Source organism: Oncorhynchus mykiss, chromosome 17 (assembly GCF_057628025.1).
Source record: "Oncorhynchus mykiss isolate SJ-2025 chromosome 17, ASM5762802v1, whole genome shotgun sequence".
NCBI classification, from domain to species: Eukaryota; Metazoa; Chordata; class Actinopteri; order Salmoniformes; family Salmonidae; genus Oncorhynchus; species Oncorhynchus mykiss.
Window position 1 is genome coordinate 29,196,134 of NC_143038.1, and position 9,567 is coordinate 29,205,700.

At 40.2% G+C, this 9,567-nt stretch overlaps 1 long non-coding RNA gene across 1 annotated transcript; it reads right to left on the reverse strand.

The window, feature by feature from the left end:
* LOC149975894 (uncharacterized) lies at positions 1 to 441 on the reverse strand. The gene is made up of 2 exons (XR_016488139.1): positions 271 to 441; positions 1 to 168 (listed from the first exon to the last, which is right to left on the reverse strand). It is a non-coding gene; the product is annotated as an uncharacterized LOC149975894 (long non-coding RNA).
* Positions 442 to 9,567: the final 9,126 nt, after the last annotated feature.

Below are 9,567 nucleotides of genomic sequence, written 5' to 3' on the forward strand. Positions count from 1 at the left end.
AGGAAGAAGGTGAGTATTTATTTACAAGTGAAAGTGAATGGTTAGATATATCCAGGTGGCGTAGCGGGCAGCGGTGGTGAGTTGATGGGAGTAAATAGGTGGATCCAATGGGGAAGCGGAATCCTCCGACGACCAGGCGGGAATGGGGTAAATGATCCGGGTGAGTAACTGAAGACAAAACAAACGGAGGTAAGTTTAAGGCAAGCAATACGTAACAAACAACAAAACAAATTCTATCCAACTTGAGGCTGATACTCTGGCACAACATACTGTTCATGGCTAACGATCCGGCAGGGAATGGATGTCAGGTCCGGGCTTATGAAGAGGAGAGATGATGATCAGGACCAGGTGTGCAGATAGCTGATGGGATACAGGTGCGGGTAATCAGAAACCCCAACTGGCTACATTGCCCGGCAACCAGACAGGGTGCGTTCCAGGACGCCGGAAAAAAACACTCCATGACAGAACATAGGCAAAAAACAGACTCAGGAAACAGGATTCGTGACACCCAGTCCTTTTAAAAAGAGAGGTTCCAAAGGTTCACGCTGACAAGCTCTCTGATTTCATTCGGGGTGTGGCTACTTAATGGACAACGTATCATCAAAACTATGATCTTGTTATATATATATCTATATTAACAAAAATATTATCTTCATCCTTGATATATCCTACACAACGTAAAGGATGTAAACCTGACATACAGAGTGTGAAAGCTCTTCAAGTTACAATATTTTCGGTAAACATTTTTATACAATTTTTGTTATGACATCACGAAATAGACATTAATGTTCCATACACCATCTCTCATCATTCCCCACATCCGGATGTTTGGAAATATTGTTCCAGTGTTGGACGTTAGAGTTTTTGGGTGGTAAAATGTCTCTGTAACAAAGGCACATTCCGATCACCACTCCTGAAGACCAAAAAGAGTTCCCTGCTGCATACAATTTACGATTGGCTTGGCTTTCTGTGGGTGAGAGGGGTCTGGTGGACATTGATCCATTGTAACATGATCTTTGGATCCTCAGAGTCATGCAGCTTATATGCACTTAACATTTTCTAATTTATTTTATTCCATGCTGTTGTTACAAATACATTTGTGTTGACTTTGATTAGGGCGTGGGAATCTAAGAGCATCTGCTAGGCTATATTAACAAACGAGGATTGCATAGCTCACCACATGATCCTCAAACCAAAGACTGGCCAAACTTGTGATTCTAAAAGTGTGACAAAATCCATGGATAGTAGACTACAATTTTGTCTTTTATTTCTTGAAAAGGAAGAAATAGGCTCCAACACAAACTCTCTTGTTGTTAGTAGCCTAAAGTCAAATTAAAATGAAGGCCTTGAATTCCCTTACTTTCAGCACCTACGCGCTGTCCATCTCCGCGGCAGACGCTTCATAGTAATGTAAATTACTCAAATATGGCTAATTTTGAGTACAATACCTCTGACAAAACGCTTCATTATGGGCCACGAAACATTGTTTTTTTTTATTAAAATCAATTAAATCAGTAGCAGGCTTACCTCCGGTCCTCCTTCTCATCTTCAGTCTCCCTCTCAAACTGAATAGGAGGATATCAGTAGGCCTAGTCCGCGTGCACAGATATTGTATTTCTTGGACAAATTTTTAACAATTCCGGAAGAAGCTTTTGACTCGTCTCCTGAAGAGCCACCATACATCAGCAGTCATTGGTTAGGCAGCACAAAGGGTTAACATTAGCAAGAGCAGGGCAGGCCCAGGGCTCATGATTGGGAACACCTATCCATTGCAATGTGACATTTCACATGAGCAGTATGAACAATATGACATTTCATCTACTTTAAATTACATTACCCTCCCCTGGTCTAAATTAAATATACTAAACCCTCCCCCTGACTGAAATTGAAAATGCATGACTTTCCCCCATTTTCCTCCGGGTAACAATTGTGTACATTTTGACCTCTCCCTTTCAATTAGCCCTATAATTAGGATGCCAAATTCATGATCCAACATTCTGAGGCTTGACTTACCCTTCATGGTCAATGCTAAGGTTAATCATTGACACAAACCTGTCTTCCTCATATGTATTGAACTTAGTAGGAAATCAGCCAAATATATAGACATGAACAAAATGCATAAGTGATTTGTGTTTTCCTTCAACTTTCGGAAGAGGCAACGGTGCAGGAATGCCCCTGTGTGTGTGTTTAGTTGTCTATCACTTTGTGTATCCATTAGCAATGACGCTAATGACATTCTCTTCTGGCAGATGGAAACGCTTTCCCAAAAACCTTCTTAATTAAATGTTACCGACAAAGTAGTCTATGCTCACCAATGGATTATTTGCAACAATCCGTTGATGATTTGTTTAGCAAACTCTGCAATCACGCTTGCTATAGAAACGGTGCTAACTAAGAAAATCTCTTACTGGTGCATTCTTAAATGAAAAGGTGCCATCTACATCCAAAAAAGAAAATGTATTTTTCCCAGACCTCAAAAGTCGTCTTCTGATGTGGTTTAAGCATTGTTGTGGACTTAGAACATCCAATGTTGTTTTTTTTCTATTAATATAGTGTGATTTAGAAAGTGAAACCTGGGGGGGGGGGGGGGGGGGGGGAATCTGAAACCTGGAATTTAGGAAATACTCAATGGAATTAGGCGAAAAATCTAAGATTTTATAGGGCCCTACTGATGTTATATATTGAGTATGATTAAAATAGTGTTTTTATAGCCTAATAAACATTTGTAGTATATTTTACTTGCAATCTCTCTTATTCTGGACAACTTCTAATCTACATTGCTATACTGTAAAGGCCTTCAAAAACATGAAACAGTGGATCAAATTATGTAGGCTTACGCACTTCAAGCCCAGCTTGTTCGGGAAATGAAGAGAGAAGACAGACAGTATGATTACCTGGCCACTGCCCTTTGCAGTCCTTTTAACGGGTTGTGTGATTTAATCACCGATACCATTGAGTGACTTTGCTCTTGTGCCATAAAATGTGTGGCTAGGACGCAATCTAAAAAGGAGAAGAGAAAGCTTGCCTATGAAGTCATTAACATTCACAGTGATGTACTCTCACTGTGGAAATTATGGGGCCCTGTCATTGCTCACGGCCTTCCTCCCGCCTGCCCTTCTTAAAATACAATTCCTGCTCCTCATTTTTACAGGCCTGGTATAATGTGGTATTAAAATGCAAAGGCTTCTATTGAGTTAACTTATTTCAGACGTCTGTTTAATTTAATTAAATGTCAAGTGAAATGACAATTAGGTCTGGCACAATTACCGCGTAATCGTGTACCGGTTATGGATGAAGAGCATTTTTTTGTGGAACTAAAAGACGGGACGGCCAGTCATTTTCGTGTAGTCGAGTCTGTTTCTGCGGTAACATAGACTTTAACAATGTGATGAAACTTTGTTGCTCCTTGCTGAAACAAGCAAGGTGCTGTATCAAATGAGTCTTCGGCTGCCTAGCCAATGCCCCTTTCCCTGCTGCACACATTGAAATAGTATGAATAGAACTGGCTTGGAACCTCTAACCCTGGCAATTTGACTGGTAAACGTATGGGTACACTTGCAATGGCTGCCTGGTATTGTGATGCAATAATTCGGGTGATTGTGGTCAAATAGCCCTTACACAGCCTGGAGGTGTGTTGGGTCATTGTCCCGTTGAAAAACAAATGATAGTCCCACTAAGCGCAAACCAGATGGAATGGGTTATCGCTGCAGAATGCTGTGGTAGCCATGCTGGTTAAATGTGCCTTGAATCCTAAATAAATTACAGAAAGTGTCACCATCAAAGCACCCCCACACCATCAAACCTCCTCCATGCTTCACGGTGGGAACCACACATGTAGAGTTCATCTGTTCACCTACTCTGCGTTTCACAAAGACACAGCGGTTGGAATCAAAAATCTTACATTTGGACTCATCAGACCATAGGACAGATTTCCACCGGTCCAATGTCCATTGTTCGTGTTTCTCGGCCCAAACAAGTCTCTTCTTATTATTGGTGTCCTTTAGTAGTGGTTTCTTTGCAGCAATTCAACCATAAAGGCCTGATTCACGTCTCCTTTCAACAGTTGATGTTGAGATGTGTCTGTTACTTGAACTCTGACGGATTTATTTGGGCTGCAATTTCAGAGGCTGGTAACTCTAATTGACTTATCCTCTGCAGCAGAGGTAACTCTGGGTCTTTCTTTCCTGTGGCGGTCCTCATGAGAGCCAGCGTCATCATAGCGCGTGATGATTTTTGCAACTACACTTGAAGAAACTTTCAAAGTTTCTCCAAGTCGATATTTTCTTCAAGTCTACATTTTCTGGATTGACTGATCTTAATGCCTTAAAGTAATGATGGATTTGGTCTTATACCAAATAGGACTATCTTCTGTATATCACCCCTACCTGGTCTCAACACAGCTGATTGGCACAAACACATTAAGAAGGAAAGAAATTCCTCAAATGAACTTTTAATAAGGCACACCTGTTAATTGAAATGCATTCCAGGTGACTATGTCATGAAGCTGGTTGAAAGAATGCCAAGAGTGTGCAAAGCAGACATCAATGCAAAGGGTGGTTACTTTGAAGAATCTCAAACATAAAACATATTTTGATTTGTTGAACACTTTTTTGGTTACTACATGATTCCATATGTGTTATTTCATAGTTTTGTTGTCAACACTATTATTCTACAATGTAGAAAATAGTAAAAAGAAAGAAACCCTTGACTGAGTAGGTGTGTCCAAATGTTTGACTGGTACTGTATGTCTACTGAAAGTGTTAAATCAGGTTTCCTGGATATTACAAAAGGTGTCCAGCAGGTGTCAATTCTGGGTTCTGTACTTTTTACTGTTTACATTAACAACATTGACTTGCCTGTAAAGAAATGTACCTGCATTTGTATGTTGATGTTGTGTATGTCACGCCCTGATCTGTTTCACCTGTCCTTGTGCTTGTCTCCACCCTACTCCAGGTATCACCCGTCTTCCCCATTATCCCCTGGGTACTTAAACCTGTGTTCTCTTTGTCTGTTGCCAATTTGTCTTGTTTGTCAAATCAACCAGTGTTTTGTCTCAGCTCCTGCTTTCCCCCAGTCTTTCATTTCTCGCTCTCCTGGTTTTGATCTTTGCCTGTCCTGACTCTTAGCCCGCCTGCCTGATCACTCTGCCTGCCCCTGACCCTGCCTGCCGTCCTGTGCCTTTGTCCCTACTCTGGATTACCAACCTCTGCCTGACCTGAACCTGAGCCTGCCTGCCGTCCTGTGCCTTTGTCCCTACTCTGGATTACCAACCTCTGCCTGACCTGAACCTGCCTGCCGTCCTGTGCCTTTGTCCCTACTGTGGATTACCAACCTCTGCCTGACCTGAACCTGAGCCTGCCTGCCATGCTGTGCCTTTGCCACTACTCTGGATTAACCCCTGCATGCCTTGACCTGTCGTTTGCCTGCCCCTGTTGCTGTAATAACCATTGTTACTGGCTATTGTTCCCACAGTTGACCAGGCTCTATCTGAACTACAGTCTACCTACATTGTACTACAGAAAAACTTTATTGACCTGAAATTAGTACTGAATGCAGGTAAAAATGAGTCTGTTCTCTAGAGAGCATAAAAGTCTGATTTAAGCATATGTACTTTGGTGTCCATATTCAACGTGTCTGTCCTTACACATATCTGGATAGACAAAAAGTTTTAATTAAATAAGCATATTGATGAGTTAGCGAAGAAGCTGAGAATAAAAATGGGCTTCTTCTTTAGAAATAGGTTCTGCCTGTTCCTACCGGTCCTAGACTATGGCGACATCATCTATATGAACACAGCTGCCACGTCATTAAAACCGTTAGATGCATTTGATCATATTACGGGCGACAATGTTAGTTATCATCACCGCATTCTCTACCAGAAAGTTCCTTGGCCCTCTTTGATGTCACATACTGTAGGTTGATACATTACTATGTTTTCATATATAAAGCACTTTTACAAAAAGTCCCACTGTACCTAACATTTCGACTAAACCCTCGACGTATGAGTTACCACACTTGGTCTCAGGGATGACTCTGGAAATTCCTTTGGTCTCTACTGAATGAGGTAAATCAGCTTTTACTTTTCTTGCAACCTGTTTGTGGACCAATCTTCAAATTGTAATTACATTTCATGTTCTGGTGCCTCTAGGGTAATTCAGAAAGCGGATTGAGGACCTTATTCCTGTGTTTTTTTTATGACCGTGCTTTTCTTTCTGCTTTAATTTTGTATTTATATTTTGATGTGTGTTTTCCGTAATTTATGTAGCTTGGGGCTCATCTGTAAGATATCTTGGTCTCAGTATGACTCCCTGATCAAATAAAGGTTCAATAAAATGGGCGCCAAGATCGCGTTAAATAAATAATAATATTGCTTGTTTATGAATAACATTACTACTGGGCTGTCTGGCACCTCGCCAACATTACAGGCACATTTAGTCTTTGCCACTCCCTGGTGAGTGAACAATAAAACTGAGTAGGTCTCGTCAACAACACTTCACACTCACGAAGCAGCATTCTAACCAGTGGCTCTACTAAAACCAGGGTATAAAGAGACACTACTTCAAGTCTTAGGCAGGGTGATATTACCACAAGATGCTCGCTCTGGCGTTCGGCTTACCAGCCAGAGATACTAAATCTAGTACTCAGCACTCTGACCTTCCAAGCAGCAACCTCAGAGGACAGGCAGAGTCCAGTTGTGTGATTCATGTCATGAAAGGATGACTTCACAACAATGGTCTGGATGTATCAGTGTATCTATACTGAACAAAATTATAAACACAACAGGTAGTGTTGGTCCAATGTTTCATGAGCTGAAATAAAAGATCCCAGAAATGTTCTGTACGCACAAAAAGCGTATTTTTCTCAAATGTTGTGTAGACATTTGTTTACATCCCTGTTAGTAAGCATTTCTAATTTGCCAAGATAATCCATCCACTTGACAGGTGTGGCATATTAAGAAGCTGATTAAACAGCATGACCAATACACAGGTGCACCTTGTTCTGGGGACAATAAAAGGCCTCTCTAAAATGTGCAGTTTTGTCACACAACACCATGCCACAGATGTCTCAAGTTTTGAGAGAGCTGTTGCCAGAGAATTTAATGTTCATGTCTAATCCACCTCCAACATCGTTTTAGAGAATTTTGCAGTACGTCCAAACGTCCTCAACCACAGACCATGTGTAACCAAGCCAGCCCAGGACCTCCACCTACGGGATTGTCTTGATTCTTGTCTGAAGTGGGGGGTGCTGAGGAGTATTTCTGTCTGTAATTAAAAAAAACTTTTGTGGGGACAAACTTTCTAATTGGCTGGGCCTGGCTCCCCAGTGGATGTGAAATCCATAAATTAGGGCCTAATGAATTTATTTCAATTGACTGATTTCCTTCTATGAACTGTAACTCAGTAAAATCTTTGCAATTGTTGCATGTTTCATTTATATTTTTGTTCAGTATATTTTTCGTCGGCATAATTAGAAAAATAGGAAATAACAAGCTTTCAGTTCAATGTGTCTCAATTTCCTTCGCAAAAGGTACCATACTTGCATAGTTCTAGAAACCTTAAACAACAAGCTTTCAGTTCAAGGTATCTGCATGTGTCAGTTAGTAAAGCAGGCTAACCCTCCCTGCCTGACCAGTGAGAATTTTTATGCTTACTTGTTTTAACCAATGACAATAACAGCATTGCTAAGATGCTAACATGCTAAGCTGCACAGCTAGCAAATGCTAAAACCAACATGGAGAGCTAGCAGCTCATGCTCAACACAAAATGTGAACATTCCATTGTAGAAAGATAACATTCTTAACAAACAGAATTTCGACTCAAAGTTTCAATTAAGTTCACAGGAAACATATTTGACTACGTTTTACTAGACAGCAATATTTACACACTTTCAATTAACAAATTTGAAAGGCAGAAAGTCACCTACCTCTACCAATGCGAGCAGAATGACAGAAAAAGTAGCCTTCAACTGATGAGGCAACAGGTTCATGGAGATAGAGTGAACCATTCCATAGTTTTAACTTATTTTATAAATTGTCTTTTATTTTCTTATACCAACTCTGTTAAACTCAGATTACAGATACATATTTACATTGTGTTGATTAATTATTAATTCAATTTCACACACAATTTTTTTGCATTTTGTGTGGTCTAATTCGTGTGAAAAGACACATTTTTGTGCGACTTAATATAATATTAAGTCGCACAAAATATATTTTGGGGGCGGGCAAACTTCAGAACAATATTTCGAAAGTTAGAGCAATGCATGATGGGCAGTGGTGTTCTACACTGCCCTTATTTTGTGTCACACATTTACTTACATAATTTTTAACAAAATCCTTCATAAAGCATTTCATATTTCGTTGTGCCTACACTATCGTTGACAGAATTGTCCATTACAATATCAAATTGATCAGAAATATAGTGTAGACATGGTTAATGTTGTAAATGTTCTATTGCAGCTGGAAAAGGCAGATATTTTTAATGGAATATCTACATAGGCGTACAGAGGCCCATCGTCACCAACCATCACTCCTGTGTTCCAATGGCACATTGTGCTAGCTAATCCAAGTTTATCATTTTAAAAGGCTAATTGATCATCAGAAAACCTTTTTGCAATTATGTTACCACAGCTGAAAACTGTTGTCCTGATTAAAGAAGCAATAACACTGGCCTTCTTTAGACTAGTTGAATATCTGTAGTGTAAGAAGTTGTGGGTTCGATTACAGGTTCCAAATTGCCAGAAACAAATAACTTTCTTCTGAAACTCGTCAGTCTATCCGTGTTCTGAGAAATGAAGGCTATTCCATGCGAGAGATTGCCAAGGAACTGAAGATCTCATACAACGCTGTGTACTACTTCCTTCACAGAACAGCGCAAACTGGCTCTAACCAGAATAGAAAGAGTGGGAGGCCCCAGTGCACAACTGAGCAAGAGGAAAAGTACATTAGAGTGTCTAGTTAGAGAAACAAACGCCTCACAAGTCCTCAACTGGCAGCTTCATTAAATAGTACCCGCAAAACACCAGTCTCAGCAAAACACCAGTTAACAACTAGACATTGTTAATGTTGTAAATGACTATTGTAGCTGGAAACGGCAGATTTTTTATGGAATATCTACAGAGGCCCATTATCAGCAACCAGCAAACACCAGTCTCAAGGTCAAGAGTGAAAAGGCGACTCCGGGATGCTGGCCTTCTAGGCAGAGTTGCAAAGAAAAAGCCATATCTCAGACTGGCCAATAAAATTAAAAGATTAAGATGGGAAAAAGAACACAGACACTGGACAGAGGAACTCAAGTCAGCATCCTGAAGTTTTCACCCCAGAAATGTACTTTGCTATGAATGAAGTTGTACAAAAATTTGGGTATTTTCCAATTAAGCCACACAAAAACATGCAAAATCTGCTAAAATACTTTTTTGTACATATCTGCACAAACTGAGTGAGATTGTGTCAAAATAATACACATATATAGTCATGGTAAAACAATAACGCAATACCACAGCAGACAATTAATTCGGAACCAAAATCCATTCGAAATACCTAATTGGCCTAGTTCACTCTGCTGATTT